At 42.2% G+C, this 24,100-nt stretch overlaps 1 protein-coding gene across 5 annotated transcripts in view; it reads left to right on the plus strand.

Annotated features, from left to right (window-relative positions):
• The first annotated feature begins 674 nt into the window (after positions 1 to 674).
• The window catches only part of LOC106590430 (polypeptide N-acetylgalactosaminyltransferase 11), a 100,201-nt gene continuing 76,775 nt past the window's right edge, over positions 675 to 24,100 (plus strand). The window contains exons 1-2 of one of the 5 annotated variants that reach the window (XM_014181465.3): positions 686 to 704; positions 883 to 988. The gene's annotated coding sequence lies outside the window, so the exon portion shown is untranslated. Of the gene's footprint in view, positions 989 to 15,704; positions 15,874 to 24,100 lie in introns of those variants that run through there. The other 4 variants (XM_082970752.1, XM_014181464.3, XM_014181466.3 and 1 more) reach the window with 4 other exon arrangements.

The following is a 24,100-nucleotide window of genomic DNA, read 5'->3' on the forward strand; positions in this document are numbered from 1 at the left end:
CCAGGAGGGTGTGGAAAAAGGAGAGACTAGAAACAGCAGGAGCTGAGAACAAAACCGCTGGTTGACTTGACAAACAAGACAAACTGGCAACAGACAAACAGAGAACACAGGTATAAATACACAGGGGAAGATGGGTTGCACTGGAGGGGGATGAAGACAATCACAAGGACAGGTGAAACAGATCAGGATGTGACACAGTAAAATGGCTCTTTGGCTAGCTTTAACTACAACCTATATCAATTAGCGTTAGCATTCTAGCTAACAACTGCTGCATCCAAAATAGTTATTTTGCAAAGATCACAACCAAATATAATCTTAACGACTGTTCAAGCAAGAAACAAAACATCATTGTAAGTGTTTGAGATCCTAAAAAGGTTATTTTGTTTGGAAGTAATAAAAACGTAAATCTTTGTTGAATGGGCGCAGATGGCGATGGCTTTCTCACTGCCGCCAAGAGTCGCCCTAATCTTTGCGTAATGTCAGTGTGCCCTGTACTGGAAAAATATCTACAATGGCACAGACACAAAGATGAATTCTCTATCAATCTCTATGGTTCACACTAGTTGACTGCAGGTTTGTTCCAGTTTCGATTGGTCTGAACTGTGTGAATTGCTCATATCTGATTGGGTAATCCAGTTTTAGCAACTCCTAGTATCACTGCCACTGCGCAGACCCACTCAATGTAAGAGAGACTGCACTCCAAGGTAGTCCATTAAAAATGTATCTAGCTAACGTTAGCTATAGCCATTTTACTTGGTGCATTTGGTTGTTGTAAGCCGAAGTAAAATAATGGTTAAGCAGCTAGGAAAGGATTTGGATGGGATCATTGGGGTGTATGTAATTTTGTGTCACGAGGGTGCTTGTTGTGTTGTGTACTGACAGACGGTGGGGAGGTATCACTTGGGTCTTGCCGCTGTCTGTTTACCTAGCCAACTGAATTTGCAACACCAGCATAGACACATTGGGATGTCCATGAAGCAAGTTCATCGTAAGTTTACATTACACTTTTCATTTCAGAAATGTTGGCATGACAGTCTTCCTTCGAGTTGCCTCGGTTCTCGCTCATAGGCGATTTCAGGGCTCGCGCTAAATAACTAGCGGGCAGCAAAACTAGCTGACGTTATTTGCTTATTGCTTGGTATGATCACTGCAATGAATGACCAATATTAAATGTCAACTCGTGTGTTAGTTAAAGCAAAGTAACTAACTTGCTAGCGTGTCTTGTATTGCATTAGCTAGCAACTAGAACTTTGCCACTCAGTTTTGCTATAGCGAAAGATAGATATAACTAAATTGTTGTGCATATTATCAGCCAATAGCGATTGTAACTAGTTTGCCTGCTACTGTAACGTCAGTGTACTCTTGATCCCTGGCAACTAACTATAACGTTACCCAACTAGCTAGCTTGTTAGCTGACCTTACACAATAGCCAACTTTAGTTAACGTTAACTACTTGCAGATGGGTGCATTTACGAATCTATGAATTATGTTCAGCTACCATATAATAACAAGTTAGTAAAGTTTCTGCGTGTACAGCTACGTCAATATAAGAGCGTATTCATTCTAGCTAGAACGTTAGCTACACCGAATATTTTCTAGCGTCCTCTATGGCTAGAATGCCACAGAGGTGCATGGAACCTGCCTGTGGAAACACAATGCCGATGGTTGACAAACCAGATCTTCATGACTAAAACGCTCATATTTTAGACCTCAAACTAAGGATATCAAGCTTAGTAAAAACAACCATGTATTATAATACAAAACTATGCAGAAAAATAAACCAGATTGCATGGGCACTAGTCTGTTAATCTTTCCCTGGTTGCGTGTGATCTAACCCAATTGTGGGGACGCCAGTAGCAGCACCACCGAGTAGGGATGTGTTTGTGTCTAAAGTTAGATGGAACTGGATTATCCTTTTAAAGACGATGGTGCATGGAGAAGGATGGACGCGGAATGCCAGAGGTCCATGCAAAAGAGGTGGTGGATTTATTAACCAAAAGAGTTACAAAAATAATGATGAGACATGTAAAATGAAGGGTCCCAGGATATGAGAATGACTAAAGAAAGCTTAATTAATTAGAATAAAGAAAGAACGTTTATACAAAAGTCTCTACAACCTCAGAACAAGCTGGGCCCAGCTAAATGCATACACAGCCCTGCCCAGCTTGGACTGAACCATTACTGCAGTTTAGAGGGTAGGCTACACAACCAGAAGTTCAGGGTTAATGATTTCAAACAAGATAGCAATAGGTTTTGAACACTTCGTTTTACACAACATCAATGTCATAATAGTAGCCCTATACATTCTTCAATATTTATGCTGCAGTAACATGACATTCAATAGCTATGACACTAGGCCTTTAACCTCTATGGGCAAGCAGTCCCACCTACTCAACAGCCAGTGGAATCCTGTGGCGCGATATTCAAATACCTTAGAAATGCTATTACTTCAATTTCTCAAACATATGACTATTTTACACCATTTTAAAGACAAGACTCTCGTTAATCTAACCACACTGTCCGATTTCAGAAAGGCTTTACAAAGAAAGCAAAACATTAGATTATGTCAGCAGAGTACCCAGCCAGAAATAATCAGACACCCATTTTTCAAGCTAGCATATAATGTCACAAAAACCAAATCCACAGCTAAATGCAGCACTAACCTTTGATGATCTTCATCAGATGACACTCCTAGGACATTATGTTATACAATACATGCATGTTTTGTTCAATCAAGTTCATATTTATATCAAAAACCAGCTTTTTACATTAGCATGTGACTAGCATGTGACTAGCATTCCCACCGAACACTTCCGGTGAATTTACTAAATTACTCACGATAAACGTTCACAAAAAACATAACAATTATTTTAAGAAATATAGATACAGAACTCCTTTATGTAATCGCTATGTCCAATTTTAAAATAGCTTTTCGGTGAAAGCACATTTTGCAATATTCTGAGTAGATAGCCCGGCCATCACAGGCTAGCTATTTTGACACCCACCAAGTGTGGTACTCACCAAACTCAGAATTACTATTAGTCAGAATGCACTCCCAGGACTTCTACTTCAGTAACAAATGTTGGTTTGGTTCCAAATAATCCATAGTTATATCCAAATGGCGGCGTTTTGTTTGTGCGTTCAAGACACTATCCGAAAGGGTAAATAAGGGTGACGAGCATGCTGACATAATCTAATGTTTTGCTTTCGTTGTAAAGCCTTTTTGAAATCGGACAGTGTGGTTAGATTAACGAGAGTCTTGTCTTTAAAAAGGTGTAAAATAGTCATATGTTTGAGAAATTGAAGTAATAGCATTTCTAAGGTATTTGAATAACGCGCCACAGGATTCCACTGGCTGTTGCGTAGGTGGGCCGATTTCGTCCCGCCGGCCCTAGAGAAGTTAACATCTGCTAACCATGTGTATGTGACAAATAAAATGTGATTTGATTTAGAAATTCTAGGGACAATAAAGAGGCCTGTGTCTTGTGACCGATGCGTACATGTCGGTATGTACGGCAGGACCAAATCGGAATGATGGATAGGAGCAAGCCCAAGTAATGCTTTGTAGGTTAGCAGTAAAAACTTGAAATCAGCCCTAGCCTTAACAGGAAGCCAGTGTAGAGAGGCTCGGCCTGGAGTAATATGATACCATTTTTTGGGGTTCTAGTCAAGCTGGAAAGTAGAGCATTGAAGTAGTCTAGTCTAGAAGTGACAAAAGCATGGATTAATTTTTCTGCATAATTTTTGGACAGAACGTTTCAGATTTTTCCAATGTTACGTAGATGGAAAAAAGCTGTCCTTGAAACAGTCTTGATATGTTCATCAAAAGGGAGATCAGGGTCCAGAGTAACGCAGAGGTCCTTTACAGTTTTATTTGACACGACTGTACAACCATCAAGATTAATTGTCAGATCCAACAGAAGATCTCTTTGTTTCTTGGGATCTAGAACTAGCACATCTGTTTTGTCCGAGTTTAAAATTAAAACATTTGCCGCCATCCACTTCCTTATGTCTGAAACACAGGCTTCCAGGGAGGGCAATTTCGGGGCTTCACTATGTTTCATCGAAATGTACAGCTGTGTATGGTCCGCATTAGAGGTTGACCGATTATGATTTTTCAATACCGATACCGTGGTTAGAGCGTAAAGTAAAAGGTTGCCAACCACGCCTACAAAGTAGCAACGCATACAAACATTTTCATTTTAGTCATTTAGCAAAAAAAAACGATACCGATTAATCGGCCAATTTCTTTTGTTTATTTATTTGTAATAATGACAATTACAACAGTACTGAATGAACACTTATTTTTACTTAATATAATACATCAATAAAATCTATTTAGCCTCAAAAAAATTATGAAACATGTTCAATTTGGTTTAAATAATGCAAAACAATGTGTTGGAGAAGATGGTAAAAGTGCAATATGTGCCATGTAAAAAAGCTAAGGTTTAAGTTCCTTGCTCAGAACATGAGAACATATGAAAGCTGGTGGTTCCTTTTAACATGAGTCTTCAATATTCCCAAGTAAGTTTTAGGTTGTAGTCATTATAGGATTATTTCTCTCTATACGATTTGTATTTCATATACCTTTGACTATTGGATGTTCTTATAGGCACTTTAGTATTGCCAGTGTAACAGTATAGCTTCCGTCTCTCTCCTCGCTCCTACCTGAGCTCGAACCAGGAACACATCGACAACAGCCACCCTCGAAGCAGCATTACCCATGCAGAGGAAGGGCAACAACTACTCCAAATCTCAGAACGAGTGACGTTTGAAACGCTATTAGCGCGCACCCGGCTAACTAGCTAGCCATTTCACATTGGTTACACCAGCCTCATCTTGGGAGTTGATAGGCTTGAAGGGGTGGGTATAATTTGTGGAACGTTCCAACAGGAATCTGTTCCAAAAAACATAAAGTAAAAGGTTGCCAACCAACAACGCATACAAAGTAGCAACGCATACAAACGTTTTCATTTTAGTCATTTAGCAGACGCTCTTATCCAGAGCGACTTACAGTAGTGAATGCATACATTTCATAATTTCTTTTTTTCCCCGTACTGGTCCCCCGTGGGAATCGAACCCACAACCCTGGCGTTGCAAACACCATGCTCTACCAACTGAGCCACACGGGAAACCTAGCTAACTAGCTGCCGAATAGGCATCAACTCACCACGTAGCTTATTCTTAATGTTTGTCCATAGGCAACCAGAGTGAGGACAGACATTGTTCGGAATAAACGTGATGAGTGAAAAACGCAATGAAATAGACCTCTCCCTACCCGGTATCTTATTCTGCCGCTATACAACTTTGTATGCGTTTTTTTTTTGGCAACCTTGTTATTTACGAAGTTTTTGGAACAGATTCCTGTTGGAAAGTTCCACAAATTATACCCACCCGGGTTGAAGTCATAAACAGCGCAATGCTTGAAGCACAGCGAAGAGCTGCTGGCAAAACGCATGAAAGTGCTGTTTGAATGAATGCTTACGAGCCTGCTGGTGCCAACCACCGCTCAGTCAGACTGCTCTATCAAATCATAGACTTAATTATAATATAATAACACACAGAAATACGAGCCTTAGGTCATTAATATGGTCGAATCCAGAAACTATCATCTCGAAAACAAAACTGTTTTTTTTTTCAGTGAAATACGGAACCGTTTCGTATTTTATCTAACGGGTGGCATCCCTAAGTCTAAATATTCCTGTTACATTACACAACCTTCAATGGTATGTCATAATTACGGAAAATTCTGGCAAATTAGTTCGCAACAAGCCAGGCGGCCCAAACTATTGCATATACCCTGACTCTGCGTGCAATGAACGCTAGAGATGTGACATAATTTCATGTTAGCAGGCAATATTAACTAAATATGCAGGTAAAAAAATATATACTTGTTTATTGATTTTAAAGAAAGGCATTGATGTTTTGGTTAGGTACATTGGTGCAACGACAGTGCTTTTTTTTGCAAATGCGCTTGTTAAATCAACACCCGTTTGGCGAAGTAGGCTATGATTCAATGATAAATTAACAGGCACCGCATCAATTATATGCAACGCAGGACACGTTAGATAAACTAGTAATATCATCAACCATGTGTAGTTTGATAGTTTTTTATAAGATAAGTTTAATGCTAGCTAGCAACTTACCTTGGCTTCTTGCTGCCCTCTCGTAACAGGAGCAAGCCCAAGTAATGCCACGCAGTCTCCTCGTGGAGTGCAATGTAACGCAGGTGGTTAGAGCGTTGGACCAAGGTTGCAAAAACGAATCCCCAAATCCCCCCTGAACAAGGCAGTTAACCCCCGTTCCTAGGCCGTCATTGAAAATAAGAATGTGTTCTTAATCTGACTTGCCTAGTTAAATAAATGTGTAAAAAAATAAATAATATATAAATAAATAAAACAAAAATAAAACAAAAAAATAAATCGGCAAATCGGTGGCCAAAAATACCGATTACCGATTTGTTATGAAAACTTGAAATCGGGCCTAATTAATCGACCTCTAGTCCGCATAGCAGTGAAAGTTAACATTATGTTTCCGAATGACATCACCAAGAGGTCAAAAATATATATATGTATATATGTATATATATATATATATATATATATATATATATATATACATATATACATGTGTGTGTATACATATATATATATATATATATATATATATACATATATACATACATATACATGTGTGTAGTATATATATATATATATACATATACATGTGTGTATATATAATATATACATATACATGTGTGTATATATATACATGTGTATATACATATACGTATATATGTATGTATGTGTGAAAACAATAGAGGTCCTAAAATGGAACCTTGAGGAACACCAATGTACAGTTGATTTGTCAGAGGACAAACCATCCACAAAGACAAACTGATATCTTTCTGACAGATAAGATCTAAACCAGGCCAGAACTTGTATGTGTAGACCAACTTGGGTTTCCAATCGCTCAAGCAGTACTAAGGTCTAGGAGCACGAGGACCGATGCAGAGCCTTGTTCTGACTCCATTAAAAGGAAATTTTCCACCTTTACGAGTGCAGTCTCAGTGCTATGATGGGGTCTAAAACCAGACTGAAGCATTTCGTATACATTGTTAGTCTTCAGGAAGGCAGTGAGTTGCTGCGCAACAGCTTTTCATTTTTTGTTGTTGAAAGGAATGGGAGATGCGATATAGGCCGATTTTATTTATTTAAAAAAATATATTTATTTAAAAAAATAATTCTGGGTCAAGGTTTGGCTTTTTCAAGAGAGGCTTTATTACTGCCACTTTTAGTGAGTTTGGTACACATCCTGTGGATAGGGAGCCATTTATTATGTTCAACATAGGAGGGCCAAGCACAGGAAGCAACTCTTTCAGTAGTTTAGTTGGAATAGGGTCCAGTATCAAGGCGGTGACCCGATCCTGTAGGTTCATGCTCTACAACATTCGCAGAGTACGACCCTGCCTCACACAGGAAGCGGCAGCGGTCCTAATCCAGGCACTTGTCATCTCCCGTCTGGATTATTGCAACTCGCTGTTGGCTGGGCTCCCTGCCTGTGCCATTAAACCCCTACAACTCATCCAGAACGCCGCAGCCCGTCTGGTGTTCAACCTTCCCAAGTTCTCTCACGTCACCCCGCTCCTCCGCTCTCTCCACTGGCTTCCAGTCGAAGCTCGCATCCGCTACAAGACCATGGTGCTTGCCTACGGAGCTGTGAGGGGAACGGCACCTCCATACCTTCAGGCTCTGATCAGGCCCTACACCCAAACAAGGGCACTCCGTTCATCCACCTCTGGCCTGCTCGCCTCCCTACCTCTGAGGAAGCACAGTTCCCGCTCAGCCCAGTCAAAACTGTTCGCTGCTCTGGCACCCCAATGGTGGAACAAGCTCCCTCACGACGCCAGGACAGCGGAGTCAATCACCACCTTCCGGAGACACCTGAAACCCCACTTCTTCAAGGAATACCTGGGATAGGATAAAGTAATCCTTCTAACCCCCCCCTTAAAAGATTTAGATGCACTATTGTAAAGTGGTTGTTCCACTGGATATTATAAGGTGAATGTACCAATTTGTAAGTTGCTCTGGATAAGAGCTTCTGCTAAATGACTTAAATGTAAATGTAAATGTAGTATGCAGCTTGAAGGTTTAGAGGCCATGACAATTTTCATCAATGTGTCGAGATATATTATAAAACACTTGTGTCTCTCTTGATCCTACGTCCTGGCAGAGTTGTGTAGACTCAGGACAATTGAGCTTTGAAGAAATACGCAGATTTAAAGAGGAGTCCGTAATGTGCTTTCTAATGATCATGATCTTTTCGTCAAAGAAGTTCATGAATTTAGCACTGCTGAAGTGAAAGCCATCCTCTCTTGGGGAATGCTGCTTTTTAGTTAGCTTTGCGACAGTATCAAAAATAAATGTAGGATTGTTCTTATTCTCCTCAATTAAGTTGAAAAAATAGGATGATCGAGCAGCACACAGGGTGTGACTGCATCTAGGGTATTATGCAAGGTTAATTTAAGTTCCTCAGTTAGGTGGTTAACCAATTGTTTTAATCTGTTATTTTACCAGGTAAGTTGACTGAGAACACATTCTCATTTGCAGCAACAACCTGGGGAATAGTTACAGGGATGAATGGGCTAATTGGAAACTGGGGATTATTAGGTGACCATGATGGTTTGAGGGCCAGATTGGGAATTTAACCAGGTCACCTAGGGTTAACACCCCTACTCTTACCATAAGTGACATGGGATCTTCAATGACCTCAGAGAGTCAGGACACCCATTTCACATCCGAAAGACAGCACCCTACACAGGGCAATGTCCCCAATCACTGTCCTGGGGCATTGGGATATTTTTTATTTTAGACCAGAGGAAACAGTGCCTCCTACTGGCCCTCCAACACCACTTCCAGCAGCATCTGGTCTCCCATCCAGGGACTGACCAGGACCAACCCTGCTTAGCTTCAGAAGCAAGCCAGTAGTGGGATGCAGGGTGGTATGCTGCTGTTGTCCTCTGACATCCTTGGGTAGGTGGAAGGAGTATGGAAGGGCATCTAGGAATCTTTGGGTAGTTCGAGAATTTATAGCACAGCTTTTGATGATCCTTGGTTGGGGTCTGAGCAGATTATTTGTTGTGATTGCAAACGTAATAAAATGGTGGTCCGGTAGTCCAGGATTATGAGGAAAAACATTAAGAGCCACAATATTTATTCCACGGGACAAAACTAGGTCCAGAGTATGACTGTGGCAGTGAGTGGGTCCGGAGACATGTTGGACAAAACCCACTGAGTCGATGATGGCTCCAAAAGCCTTTTGGAGTGGGTCTGTGGACTTTTCCATGTGAATGTTAAAGTCATCAAAAATGTGAATATTATCTGCCATGACTACAAGGTCCGATAGGAATTCAGGGAACTCAGTGAGGAACGCTGTATACGGCCCAGGAGGCCTGTAAACAGTAGCTATAAAAAGTGATTGAGTAGGCTGCATAGATTTCATGACTAGAAGCTCAAAAGACAAAAATGCAGTCTTTTTTTTTTTTTGTAAATTGAAATTTGGTATCGTAAATGTTAGCAACACCTCCGCCTTTACGGGATGCGCAGGGGATATGGTCACTAGTATAACCAGGAGGAGAGGCTCCATTTAACACAGTAAATTCATCAGGCTTAAGCCATGTTTCAGTCAGGCCAATCACGTCAAGATTATGATCATTGATTAGTTCATTGACTATAACTGCCTTGGAAGTGATGGATCCAACATTAAGTAGCCCTATTTTGAGATGTGAGGTATCACAATCTCTTTCAATAATGACAGGAATGGAGGAGGTCTTTATTCCAGTGATTGCTAAGGCGAACACCGCCATGTTTAGTTTTGCCCAACCTAGATCGAGGCAGACACGGTCTCAATGGGGATAGCTGAGCTGACTACACTGACTGTGCTAGTGGCAGACACCACTAAGCTGGCAGGCTGGTGATCTCATTGTGGAGTTGGAGCCCTGTCTATGTTCATAGATGAGAGCAATCCTCCAGCTAGGATGGAGTCCTTCACTCCTCAGCAGGCCAGTCTTGGTCCTGTTTGTGGGTGAGTCCCAGAAAGAGGGCCAATTATCTACAAATTCTATCCTTTGGAAGGGGCAGAAAGGTTTCAACCAGCGATTTTGAGTTGTGAGACTCTGCTGTAGAGCTCATCACTCCCCCTAACTGGGAGGGGGCCAGAGACAATTACTTGATGCCAACACATCTTTCTAGCTGATTTACACGCTGAGGCTATGTTGCGCTTGGTGACCTCTTGACTGTTTCATCCTAACGTCGTTGGTGCCGACGTGGATAACAATATCCCTATGCTCTACACTCGCCAGTTTTGGCCTTAGCCAGCACCATCTTCAGATTAGCATTAAGGTCGGTAGCCCTGCCCCCTGGTAAACAGTGTATGATCGCTGGATGATTCTTTAAGTCTAATACTGCAGGTAATGGAGGCGCCAATGACTAGGGTTTTCAATTTGAGCTAATGGTGGGAGGCTTCGGCATCTCAGACCCCGTAACGGGTGGAGAGACCAGAGAAGGCTCGGCCTCTGACTCCGACTCATTGCTTAATGGGGAGAACTGGTTGAAAGTTTGTCGGCTGAATGAGCGACACCGGTTGAGCATTTCCTTCCAGAAGCCATGAGAACATTTTTGACTGCGGGGACTGTGCGAGGGGATTTATACTACTATCTGTACTTATTTGTGGCACAGACGGTATTTCATCCTTTCCTACACTTACATTACCCTTGTCTAACGATTGCTTCTGAAGCTGGGCTTGCAGCACGGCTATCCTCACCATAAGGCGATCGTTCTCCTGTATATTATGAGTACAGCGACTGCAATTAGAATGCATAATGTTCATGTTACTACTTAGCTTCGCATGGAGGAGGTCCTGTAGAACCATGTCCAGATAAAGCGTCCGGGGTGAATAAGTTGAATAAAAAAAAAACGCAAAGTAATGCTAGCAACAAAATGCACAGCAGCACGTAAACAAGTCCACAAGTTGTGACAGGAAATGACGTCAGCACTCAATAGACCTTTCTAGTGGAGTTGAATGCTGAGATGTAGTCAATGAACAGTGTTCTCACATAGGTGTTCCTTTTGTCCAGGTAGGAAAGGGCTGTGTGGAGGCAATAGAGATTGCGTGATCTGTTGGGACAGTGTGCGAATTAGAGTGGGTCCAGGGTGTCTGGGATGATGGTGTTGTGTGAGCACTGACCAGCCAAAGCATTTCATGGCTACAGATGTGAGTGCTATGGGGTGATAGTCATTTAGACTGGTTACCTTGCTGTTCTTGGGCAGAGGGACTGTGGTAGTCTGCCTGAAACATGTAGGTATTACGGACTGGGTCAGGGAGAGTTCGAAAATAAAATGTCTTACTACATTGGCTACGGCGTGGGTGATCACACAGTCGTCCGGAACAGCTGTTTCTCTCAAGCATGGTTTGGTGTTGCTTAGTAGCATCGTCTGGTAGGCTGGTGTCACTGGGCAGCTCACAGCTGGGTTTCCCTTTGTGATCCGTGATAGTTTGCAAGCCTTGCCACATCCGATGGGTGTCAGAGAAAATAAAAAAAAAGTGTAGTAAGATTCGATCTTAGTCCTGTATTGACACTTTGTCTGTTTGATGGTTCGTCGCAGGGCGTAGCGTTATTTCTTATAAACATCCGGATTAGTGTCCTGATCCTGATCCTTGAAAGTGGCAGCCGTCTTGCTCTTTAGCTCAGTGCGAATGTTGTCTGTAATCCATGGCTTCTGGTTAGGATATGTACGTACGGTCACTGTGGGGACGACAACGTCGATTCACTTAATAATGAAGCCGGTGACTAATGCCATCGGATGAATCCTGGGACTTATTCCAATCTGTGCTATCGAAACAATCCTGTAGCTGTAGAATCAAAACACTTCTGTATTGAGCGTGTCACTGGTACTTCCTGTTTTGAGTTTTTGCTTGTAAGCAGGAATCAGGAGGATCGAGTTGTGGTCAGATTTGTCAAATGGAGGGCGAGAGCTTTGTATGTGTCTGTGGCGTAAAGGTGATCTACAGTTTCTTTCACCTCTAGTTGCACAGGTGACATGCTGGTAGAAATGGTATCTTCTGACTGGGGGAGTTTTGTTAAGAGCCTCGACGCTTGCTCTAAACATTAACACGCATTGCTTGCGGTACATTCTTGGAAACATAAAGACTATCTTTCATATTAGTGAGAAGTAAGCAAAAGCTTAAATTACTACACACCTTTTGGATAGGGTTAGTGTTACCACATCTCCATGCCATATCTCCATGTTACATCGCCTGTTTACGGAAGACAGACCGAAGACATAGGCTGCCACCTGTGCTAATTATCTATCTAGCGTGCTCTGAACACTTATGTGTAAGCATAGCTGTGGAGGAAGTGTAGTTCATCAGCTGAAGGCACGTACATCTTGTGGATCTGTGCAAAACTGCTACAGTAAGTGTATCTTTTCTTATTCGGCATATTCTGATTTACTTTTCAAAACGTTAAAACACAGTGTCGGAATTGTAGTTCACATGGAGCCAAATGTGGCCGAATGTAGCCGCTGAAATACAAATCTGATTACTGACCATGGGACTTGTGTGTGTGAATGGTTAAATCTGATGTATTTGCCTTGAAGGGGTTTTTATTTGCCCTCAATCTTGTTGTTAGCTACTCTGTGAATTGTTTACAAACAAATGAGTGAATGTGCTAAATGGCTACCTAGCTAGCTAGATGACTGCTGTGGCTAGCCAAAAAGATGGATCATCTTATGACTGGGGAAATGTCCATAGCAGGCATTGTCACCTAAGCTTGCAACATAACTTCTGAGTGATGGGAAGCACCAACACCAATCAGCCTAGAACACTGTGCACACACACCCATCGTTACTATGTCAACTAGCCATGTCAGCAAATGAATGCTCGCTGAACACACACACACACATCCGATTTGAAAAACAAAACTGATTTGAGCATTAAGGCCTGCAGTGTGAACAAGGCTTAATTAAGTCACACGTACACACAACAACAAAAAAGTCTGCAAGGGAGAAAATCCCCAAATCCAGATGTACAAAGCTGATACAGACGACTCGAAGCTGTAATCGCTGCCAAAGGTGCTTCTACAAAGTATTGACTCGGGTGTGACAGGCAGCCATACAGTCCAAATCACTGCTGCAATATGGCAGCTTCAGATTATACTAACTGCATGAGCCCCTCAGTTATTGTTTCAGCTGGAGAAAGGCTCCAGGTGGCTAATTATAGACCACACTGGTGTTTTCTTTCCTTTTCTAGCCTTTAATCTTTGTAATGGGGCCAGTTCAGCATTTTGGAAGAAAGTTGTTATTCATGTAAAAGTGTGGGGTGTGTGTGTGACGGGACTATGCTAGAGAGAGCGAGAGACAGACTGCAAGTATATTTGAACTTGCTCGTTGCATTTTCTAAATTGAAACCAGAAGGGAACTGAATTAGCAAGGCTCTGTTCTCTTTTCTGTGGTACAATTTAAAACAGCCTTGTCCCTCTGGACCACTGTGGCTACATCTGATGAATCCCATTTAGCTCGGTGCCAACTTTAATTTACAGTCCCCTTCTTCTCAAATTGAGAAACTCTGGCCTCAAAAAGCACTCAACTTCTCCTTCGTGTGAAACGCTCGCACTCTTCTGAAATGGATATTGATTTTGTTAATAAATTCAGCCAGTCATTTTTTAAAGTTAATGTCCTTTCCACTTCTTTCACACACTATCTAAGCCTTTTCCAAATTAGAAAGTGTCAAGAGAGCAACTTGCCTAATTTGTGACAAGCATTGAGCATTCAGGCCTCAATTACTGTCCTGAAGTAGCATTAGCACACGTAGCCTAGGCCTAACGCTCATTAACGTTTAGGCTACAGTTAGCAGCTGTTTTGCGCTGGCCCCTTCTTCAGCCGTGGATCAGGGACAGTCTGGAGCCCTGATCCACAGACATACTGTAGTCAACCTAATGGGACAGTCTGGAGCCCTGATCCACAGACATACTGTAGTCAACCTAATGGGACAGTCTGGAGCCCTGATCCACAGACATACTGTAGTCAACCTAATGGGACAGTCTGGAGCCCTGATCCACAGACATACTGTAGTCAACCTAATGGGACAGTCTGGAGCCCTGATCCACAGACATACTGTAGTCAACCTAATGGGACAGTCTGGAGCCCTGATCCACAGACATACTGTAGTCAACCTAATGGGACAGTCTGGAGCCCTGATCCACAGACATACTGTAGTCAACCTAATGGGACAGTCTGGAGCCCTGATCCACAGACATACTGTAGTCAACCTAATGGGACAGTCTGGAGCCCTGATCCACAGACATACTGTAGTCAACCTAATGGGACAGTCTGGAGCCCTGATCCACAGACATACTGTAGTCAACCTAATGGGACAGTCTGGAGCCCTGATCCACAGACATACTGTAGTCAACCTAATGGGACAGTCTGGAGCCCTGATCCACAGACATACTGTAGTCAACCTAATGGGACAGTCTGGAGCCCTGATCCACAGACATACTGTAGTCAACCTAATGGGACAGTCTGGAGCCCTGATCCACAGACATACTGTAGTCAACCTAATGGGACAGTCTGGAGCCCTGATCCACAGACATACTGTAGTCAACCTAATGGGACAGTCTGGAGCCCTGATCCACAGACATACTGTAGTCAACCTAATGGGACAGTCTGGAGCCCTGATCCACAGACATACTGTAGTCAACCTAATGGGAGAGCGCTAGCCACAGTTGATAGTCCTGTTATTTGACCAGCTGTCAGAGCTCAAGGGCAAAAATACTGTCTATTGCCTTGTTTATAAAAGCATGGGGTGGTTTGACATTGAGTCAAAAACATGAGAATATGGGAGATGATGCTCTATGCAAGGTACAGTACGAAGACCAATTCCTGGAGTGCACGCTGACAGACAATCAGAGAAGAGATGTTATAATAACGTCAATGAACAGTCAAAATGTATTGTGTTGATGCAGAATCTGTTAATCCATATAGGATTATAGGACAACTGGATTTAGACATTAAATGTTACCAGGCACATAACCTAGATGGCCCTTCAAGAGTCACTATTAGATAATGAGGCAGGTTGACAGGCTTCCCTGGGTAAGGCCTTCTTCCCCCACTGGTGTTTTAATTGTTGATGACTTATTGAATTTCTCGTGTTGCTGGGCTCAATGGCAGGGCAGGGGGTTAGGAACTGGAGCCAGGCTGCTTCTCTCCTAACCGTGTCTCAGAGATCTCAAATCCTCAAACGTTCCCTTTCATAGTCCCCTCCCTGCCCGGCTTGGGCCCTCTGATTCATTTGTGGTGGCGTGGCGATGTCATTTTGGTACTCTGTGTGAAACTGAGTGGGCTCTTAGAAATATACTCTTTTTTTTTCAGCAAATTGCAGATGTTACATGGCTGAAGATCGAAATGTACTAGTGTAGACCTACATTTGTCATCTCAGGATTACATATTTTTATTTTAAACGGGATTAAGCTAGATGAAGTAAATGCCACACATTGTTTACCTAGATGGCACATTAGACTATAAACTCATAAAAAGTAGCCTATAGAAGGACGAACAGAATGATTGAGTTCCTAGCCCTGCCAAGGCAACAGTCACATCTGAAAGAGACCCATGGGCATAAATAGGTCGGTAGAAGCAGGATCTGACGTCAGATGGCACCTCATCTCCATAGCGTGTGATGTCCCTCCCCTCTTGGCATCATGATGTAGCAGGACGACTGGTCACCAGTTACTCTCATATTTTTGTTGTATCTTTTTGCAACGTCATTGGATCCATGCTGTCATGAAATAACGCGGGGTATCAGTGAGTAGTACGAGTGTGTATTTTGGGACTATAACGGTTCTATCTGCATTTTTGTCAAAATGTATTTTTTGACATAGCCTTGTACTCTAAATAACCCAATTCATGTTGTTAAATTCATAATGATACTAGATAAGTATTTCTGACACCATTCAAACAAATGAGGGTTCGAAACTTTAAAGCCAGTTATCTCAATCGTCTTTTTGCAGATAGAACCGTAAAGTCCCGAGCCGTCAAATAGTTGTCTAGCGAAACTAAGTCATAGCCTAAATCGCCTTACTAACTGGTTTATTCTGACGCGTGTTCATTGTTTTTATACTTTTGAAATACAACTGCTTAGTTTAGCAAAGAATGATCTAGTATTCTTTCCTGAATCGTCTCTGGTTTGTTCAATCAGTAGCTGGTCACCCCAGCCTCAGGTCAGCTCACTTGAGACCAAGAGAAGCTCAGGGTTTTACTGTTGAACTAGGCCTATTTGGTTTCACCTTTACGCCAATCATTTGTGTTTAACAGACTTGTTTTGCTGAGTACAATAGTTTTGTGGTAGCCTAGTATATGAATATTGGCCTAACTATTCATATTAACTTTTTGGGGTTTATTCTCTCGTGCATTTGTGTGTGTGTGGGTGGTTAATGGTTAACTTGTTGGTGAAATTCAAAAGACCTTTGTCCTTATAACGTTCTCTTTTTCTGGGAAATAAACGGCTGTCAACATTTTGACATCAGCTATAACTTTTTTGTTATACTACTGACCACAGAAATATAAACTAGTCTAGCAGGCAATACTAGTGCATTGGTGCACTTCATTAAGCCTAATTTCTAGTGATGCACTGATATGACATTTTTGGCCAATATCCGATATTTTCCTTGCCAAAAAAACAATACCTGTAACCGATATTTAAAAATGTTTAATCATTCCAGTACAGTTATAGTTAACACACACACACATGGATGCAGCGGCCTAAGGCACTGCATCTCAGTGCAAGAGGTGTCACTACAGTCCCTGGTTCGAATCCAGGCTGTACCACATCCGGCCATGACTGGGAGTCCCATAGGACTTGCGCACAATTGGCCCAGCGTCATCTGGGGTAGGCTGTCGTTGTAAATAAGAATTTGTTTGATTTCCCAAAATGTAAACCATATAGTCCCTTGGAGGAAGGATTGTTGACATTTTGTATCTAAAAGCATAATTGAGAAAAAATTAATCAAAGTTGGCATACAGTTAAAGTTGGAAGTTTACATACACCTTAGCCAAATACATTTAAACTCAGTTTTTCACCATTTCTGACATTTAATCCTAGTAAAAATTCCCTGTCTTTGGTCAGTTAGGATCACCACTTTATTTTAAGAATGTGAAATGTCAGGATAATAGAAGAGAGAATGATTTATTTCAGCTTTTATTTCTTTTATCACATTCCCAGTGGATCAGAAGTTTACATACACTCAATTAATATTTGGTAGCATTACCTTTTAAATTGTTTAACTTGGGTCAAATGTTTTGGGTAGCCTTACACAAGCTTCCTACAATAAGTTGGGTGAATTTTGGCCCATTCCTCCTGACAGAGCTGGTGTAACTGAGTCAGGTTTGTAGACCTCCTTGCTCGCACACATTTTTTCAGTTCTGCCCTCAACTTTTCTATAGGATTGAGGTCAGGGCTTTGTGATAGCCACTCCAATACCGTGACTTTGTTGTCCTTAAGCCATTTTGCCACAACTTTGGAAGTATGCTTGGGGTCATTGTCCATTTGGAAGACCCATTTGCGACCAAGCTTTAACTTCCTGACTGATATCTTGAGATGTTGCTTCAATATATCCACATAATTTTCCTACCTCATGAAGCCATCTATTTTGTGAAGTGCACTAGTCCCTCCTGCAGCAAAGCACCCCCACAACATGATGCTGCCACCACCGTGCTTCACGGTTGGGATGGTGTTCTTCGGCTTGCAAGCCTCCCCCTTTTTCCTCCCAACATAACAATGGTCATTATGGCCAAACAGTTCTATTTTTGTTTCATCCGACCAGAGGACATTTCTCCAAAAAGTGTGATGTTTGTCCCCATGTGCAGTTGCAAACCGTAGTCTGGCTTTTTTATGCCGGTTTTGGAGCAGTGGCTTCTTCCTTGCTGAGCCGGCTTTCAGGTTCTGTCGCTATAGGACTCGTTTTACTGTGGATATAGATACTTTTGTACCTGTTTCCTCCAGCATCTTCACAATGTCCTTTGCTGTTGTTCTGGGATTGATTTGCACTTTTCGCACCACAGTACGTTAATCTCTAGGAGTCAGAACACGTCTCCTTCCTGAGCGGTATGACGGCTGTGTGGTCCCATGGTGTTTATACTTGTGTACTATTGTTTGTAGAGATGAACGTGGTACCTTCAGGCGTTTGGAAATTGCTCCCAAGGATGAACCAGACTTGTGGAGGTCTCCAATTGTTTTTTCTGAGGTCTTGGCTGATTTCTTTTGATTTTCCCATGATGTCAAGCAAAGAGGAACTGAGTTTAAAGGAAGGCCTTGAAATGCATCCACAGGTACACCTCCAATTGACTCAAATGATGTCAATTAGCCTATCAGAAGCTTCTAAAGCCATGACATAATTTTCTGGAATCTTCCAAGCTGTCTAAAGGCACAGTCAACTTAGTGTATGTAAACTTCTGACCCACTGGAATTGTGATACAGTGAAATAATCTGTCTGTAAACAATTGTTGGAAAATTACTTGTCATACACAAAGTAGATGTCCTAACCGACTTGCCAAAACTATAGTTTGTTAACAACAAATTTGTGAAGTGGTTGAAAACGAGTTTTAATGACTCCAACCTAAGTGTATCTAAACTTCCGACTTCAACTGTATGTATGCCATTTTGCCACGTGACCCAGGCCTACTTTAGACTCCATAACCTTCCGTCTGTAGGTGCTAGAAAGCTAAATTTGTTTTCATATGGAACTTTACAGCTTACTCTGCAATATGTAGGCCTATTATTTAATAGTCTAATCCTTTCATCACATGCAGTGCTACTGCTTCCATATTTATCTACCTATGGCTTTGCGCTTGCTCCATCTGTCCCATTTGTTCTTCTTAATGACTCTGTGTCTGTCTGTCTTATTTCTCTGCTCATCTTTCCATTTTCAGCTGTGTTTATTCCTTTTCGCTGGTCTGACTAACGAGCCACTAAGTGCCACAGCAAGACAACACTGACGTCCGTGTGCATCTTGTCACCAATTAATCATGCTTAGGCCTTAGTCTGTTTTTCAGAGGACTCACCTTGTTTCCACCCTGCTGTCCTCATCTGACAAATTGTGATTGCGCAAATCCCCCAGGCTTGGTTCTTTTGTTGTTTTCAATGTTACTCTTAATATTTGTAAATATATTTGAATGCAGTGCCAAAAGCCCACATCATTTCAACCAGACTGGTTGAAACGCACATATCTGAAATTCCTTGTTTTTCTGCCGGGGATGGGGGGAAGAGTAATGCATAAATTATTCGGGATGTTTGTGGGTTATAAATAGCTGTGCGTTTCCAAAGTGTGTTGAAGTAAAATCCTCATCTGGATAATTCATAAATTTTTTTCCCCTGAGAGAAGACGTGATATTTCTTTCATGCGTTTGTCTATAAAGTTCAGGCTATTCATAGAAATTATTGAGCAGATCTGAGTTCATTGAAGTTTCAGAGAACTCATTCGATGCATAGCAGAACTGCTTATATGCACAGCAGAACCCCCCCCCCCCCGTAGGTCTGCATATATATATATGAAATAATCTTATTAAATACTTTTTTCTTTACATAGTTGAATGTGCTGACAACAAAATCACACAAAAATAATCAATGGAAATCCAATTTATCAACCCATGGAGGTCTGGATTTGGAGTCACACTCAAAATTAAAGTGGAAAACCACACTACAGGCTGATCCAACTTTGATGTAATGTCCTTAAAACAAGTCAAAATGAGGCTCAGTAGTGTGTGTGGCCTCCATGTGCCTGTATGACCTCCCTACAACGCCTGGGCATGCTCCTGATGAGGTGGCGGAGGGTCTCCTGAGGGATCTCCTCCCAGACCTGGACTAAAGCATCCGCCAACTCCTGGACAGTCTGTGGTGCAACGTGGTGTTGGTGGATGGAGCGAGACATGATGTCCCAGATGTGCTCAATTGGATTCAGGTCTGGGAAACGGGCGGGCCAGTCCATAGCATCAATGCCTTCCTCTTGCAGGAACTGCTGACACACTCCAGCCACATGAGGTCTAGCATTGTCTTGCATTAGGAGGAACCCAGGGCCAACCGCACCAGCATATGGTCTCACAAGGGGTCTGAGGATCTCATCTCGGGACCTAATGGCAGTCAGGCTACCTCTGGCGAGCACATGGAGGGCTGTGCGGCCCCCCAAAGAAATGCCACCCCACACCATGACTGACCCACCGCCAAACCGGTCATGCTGGAGGATGTTGCAGGCAGCAGAACGTTCTCCACGGCGTCTCCAGACTCTGTCACGTCTGTCACATGTGCTCAGTGTGAACCTGCTTTCATCTGTGAAGAGCACAGGGCGCCAGTGGCGAATTTGCCAATCTTGGTGTTCTCTGGCAAATGCCAAACGTCCTGCACGGTGATGGGCTGTAAGCACAACCCCCACCTGTGGACGTCGGGCCCTCATACCACCCTCATGGAGTCTGTTTCTGACCGTTTGAGCAGATACATGCACATTTGTGGCCTGCTGGAGGTCATTTTGCAGGGCTCTGGCAGTGCTCCTCCTTGCACAAAGGCAGAGGTAGCGGTCCTGCTGCTGGGTTGTTGTCCTCCTACGGCCTCCTCCACATCTCCTGATGTACTGGCCTGTCTCCTGGTAGCGCCTCCATGCTCTGGACACTACGCTGACAGACACAGCAAACCTTCTTGCCACAGCTCGCATTGATGTGCCATCCTGGATGAGCTGCACTACCTGAGCCACTTGTGTGGGTTGTAGACTCCGTCTCATGCTACCACTAGAGTGAAAGCACCGCCAGCATTCAAAAGTGACCAAAACATCAGCCAGGAAGCATAGGAACTGAGAAGTGGTCTGTGGTCCGCACCTGCAGAACCACTCCTTTATTGGGGGTATCTTGCTAATTGCCTATAATTTCCACCTGTTGTCTATTCCATTTGCACAACAGCATGTGAAATTTATTGTCAATCAGTGTTGCTTCCTAAGTGGACAGTTTGATTTCACAGAAGTGTGATTGACTTGGAGTAACATTGTGTTGTTTAAGTGTTCCCTTTATTTTTTTGAGCAGTGTGTGTGTGTATATATATATATATATATATATATATATATATATTTTATTTATTTAAAAAAAAAAATATTAGGAACTAAGTCTGGTTCTCAACACACTGTTGAGAGTTAGCACCTTATGTAATCTACTTTTCTATTTTGAAATATGGTTGTGCATCAGCCGTCACTCAATTAGCCCAAGTCAGCTAAATTAGTCTAGCTACCAGCTATGTAAATTTGTAGAAAGCATGGTCGAATTACCGACTGGCGTGAGGCACATTTGATCATCAGTTGTCATATTAAAAACGGCAAACATTTGCCTCCACCCTATGGCAAAATGTGTAGAATTGCAACGAACCAAGGGGACGTACGACGAATATGGTGACAAGACCAGCTGCTTTTTGGCACACCAATTTAAACGCCAGTCAGCATATCATCTCATCTCTCAGGTATATGACTCCTCCCGTAATCTTACAAGTGATCCCTCTAATATTAATTAAACTTTTGTGTCATTTTATTGTATCCTCTACCAATCCGAACCCCCGTCAGATAATACGGCTATGGACAACTTTTTAGATAACGTGGATATCCCATCTATTGATATGGACATGAGTAAAGTTCTGGATAACCCTCTGCATCTTGATGAGATAATGGGTCTAAAGTTAATGCAGTGTCAAGGTCCCAGGCCCTGATGGCTTCCCTGTCCATTTTTATAAAACATTCTCAGATCATCTCGCCCCATTACTATTAGATATGTTCACAGGGCTCTCTCCCCCCGACGGTAACTCAAGCCTCCATCTCACTTATACTTAAAGATAAAGATCCGGCGGAATGTGGTGGATATCGGCCCATTTCACTTTTGAACGCTGATGTTAAACTATTAGTTAAGGTTCTAGCATGCCGGTTGGAACCCTGCCTTCAGGATGTCATATCTGATCATCGAACAGGTTTCATCAAAGAGTGACAACTGTATTCCAATGTACGCCGGTTTTTGAACATTATACGCTCCTCTCTCCAGACCCCAAAATTGTTGTTTCTCTTGATGCGGAGAATTCTGGTGGAGTGGGATTATTTATTCAAGATTTTGTTTTGGGTCCAATTTCATTTTATGAAATATGTCTGCTCTATTCTGCTCCTACGGCTTGCGTACACACCAACATTCAAAATATTATCACCATAAATCACTGGAATCCACCGAGCTGGTGAAGAGCACAGTGTTGCTGTATGCCGATGATCTATTATATCACTAACCCTGTGAACTCTGTCGATAACATAATGCATATTTTAAACACGTTTGGATCATTCTCAGGTTACAAATTGAACATTCAGAAAGTGAATGTTTTCCGATCAACCCTGCTGCCAAGCAAATTCCCCTTGGAGCCCTGTCTTTCCGTCTGTCGCCCTCTGGTTTTTCCTATTTGGGTGTGGATATAACGGTCTCTGGCTACCCTCCATAAAACTAACTTTGCAAGCCTATCCACACGAGTTAAAGCGGACTTTAACCGGGATAGTCTGCCTCATTAGCTGGCAGAATCCAATCTGTTAAAACGAACCTTTTACCTAGGTTTCTATACCTTTTTTCAATGTCTTCCGATCTTTCTGCCAAAGTCATTTTTACCAAGTTGGATAGGCTCATCAGTCATTTTTCTGGACAGGCAAATCACCTAGGATACGTAGAGCAATACTTCAAAGACGAGACATGATGGAGGTTTGGCACTTCCAAATGTACAGCTTTACTATTGGACGGCCAATATTCAAAAGATGGTCTGGTGTAATGCTCCAGATACCAACTGGTGCTCATTGGAGGTGCACTCCTGCCAATCATCCTCCCTTTTCTGCTCGAGCTTGTGACCCACTGTCCTTGTGTCCTTCAAAGTATACTGGAAACCCCATTGTGTGCTCTACTTTGAAGATCTGGAGACAATTTCGTCAACATGTTACTTTCTGCCCCTTCTCTTCTAAGCCCTATCTGTAACAACCACCTATTTCTACCCTCCAAACTTGACCAGGCTTTTGTTTTGTGGCGTGAGTGAGGTTTGGTTTGTTTCAAATATGTATTTTTAGATGGGAAGTTTGTCAATTTTAATGATCTCGTAGCTAAATCTAATCTGGCTCATTCTAATCTTTTCTGCTATTTTCAAGCCCATAACTTGGTTCGCTCTAATTTTCCTACCTTTCCTCAACTACCTCCCAAAACGTCGCTAGAGGAGAATTTGTCCCTTCTGTGGAGTCGGCAAGGTCTGATTTGTAGATTATATGACATTATGCTGTCCTCTGAACCCTCTCCAATAAACAAAATCCAGACGGACTGGGGTGGGAGGAGGCCCTTCTTAGGGTTAACTCCACATCCTCATGTGCCCGGTTAAGTTTCATTCAGTTCAAAGTCTTGCACAGAATTCACTACACCGAAGAAAAACATTCTAAATTTCTCCCAGAAACAAATGACACGTGATGGATGTTCATTCATCCGGCAGACCACACCCATGTGTTCTAAGCTGTTTTGTTTTATTGGTAAACCTTTTTTCATACTCGCTCTAAAATTCTAGATCTTGACCTGGAGCCTTGTCCTCTAATAGCTATGTTTGGAGTTCCATCTTTGTTGTATAGTCTCTCTAAAAGTAGAGCGGATGTTGTAGTGTTTGCCTCCCTTATAGCCCACCGGCAGATCTTACTTAACTGGAAATCCTTCAAACCTCCCACTGCATCATCCTGGTCGAATGATCTAATGTCTTTTCTACACTTAGAAACGATTAAATACACTCAGGATGTACTGATAGGAGTAAGAACTTTGACCAACGGGATAGGGGAGGGTGTGGGAAGGAAGGAATAGTATGTTGTGGTATTTTTTTTTGTGTGTGTACGTATATGTATATATTATTTCCAATTGTAAAAGTATTTTATTTTTGTATGTATGCTGCTTTTGTTAGAGGGAGGTGGTTCAATAAGTATAGGGGGATAAAAGCATGTATCTGTTCAATTTGTATTTCTTTATGTCCCCCCCCAAAA

Source organism: Salmo salar, chromosome 29, assembly GCF_965601325.2.
Source record: "Salmo salar chromosome 29, fSalSal1, whole genome shotgun sequence".
Lineage (NCBI taxonomy): Eukaryota > Metazoa > Chordata > Actinopteri > Salmoniformes > Salmonidae > Salmo > Salmo salar.